Source organism: Cebus imitator, unplaced genomic scaffold (genome assembly GCF_001604975.1).
Source record: "Cebus imitator isolate Cc_AM_T3 unplaced genomic scaffold, Cebus_imitator-1.0 Scaffold53, whole genome shotgun sequence".
NCBI lineage: Eukaryota > Metazoa > Chordata > Mammalia > Primates > Cebidae > Cebus > Cebus imitator.
The window spans coordinates 1,065,822-1,066,031 of NW_016107368.1; positions in this window are offsets into that span (position 1 = coordinate 1,065,822).

The window sequence follows — 210 nt, forward strand, 5'->3', positions numbered from 1 at the left end:
GCCTTGTGCCTGGGGTCTCTCTTCACTTCTCTCCCATGTTGGGGCCCACTTTTTTGAGTCCTGTTTTTTCTCAGATTTCATCCCTCACATTTTTGGTATCCTATCTTCTCTTTTGCCCCTTCTCTTGGCTCTGACCACTTATCTCTAACTTTCTGAGCTTCTCTCTGTCTTATCTCAACATTCTTTCTCCCCCCTACTGCTGGCAGCCAG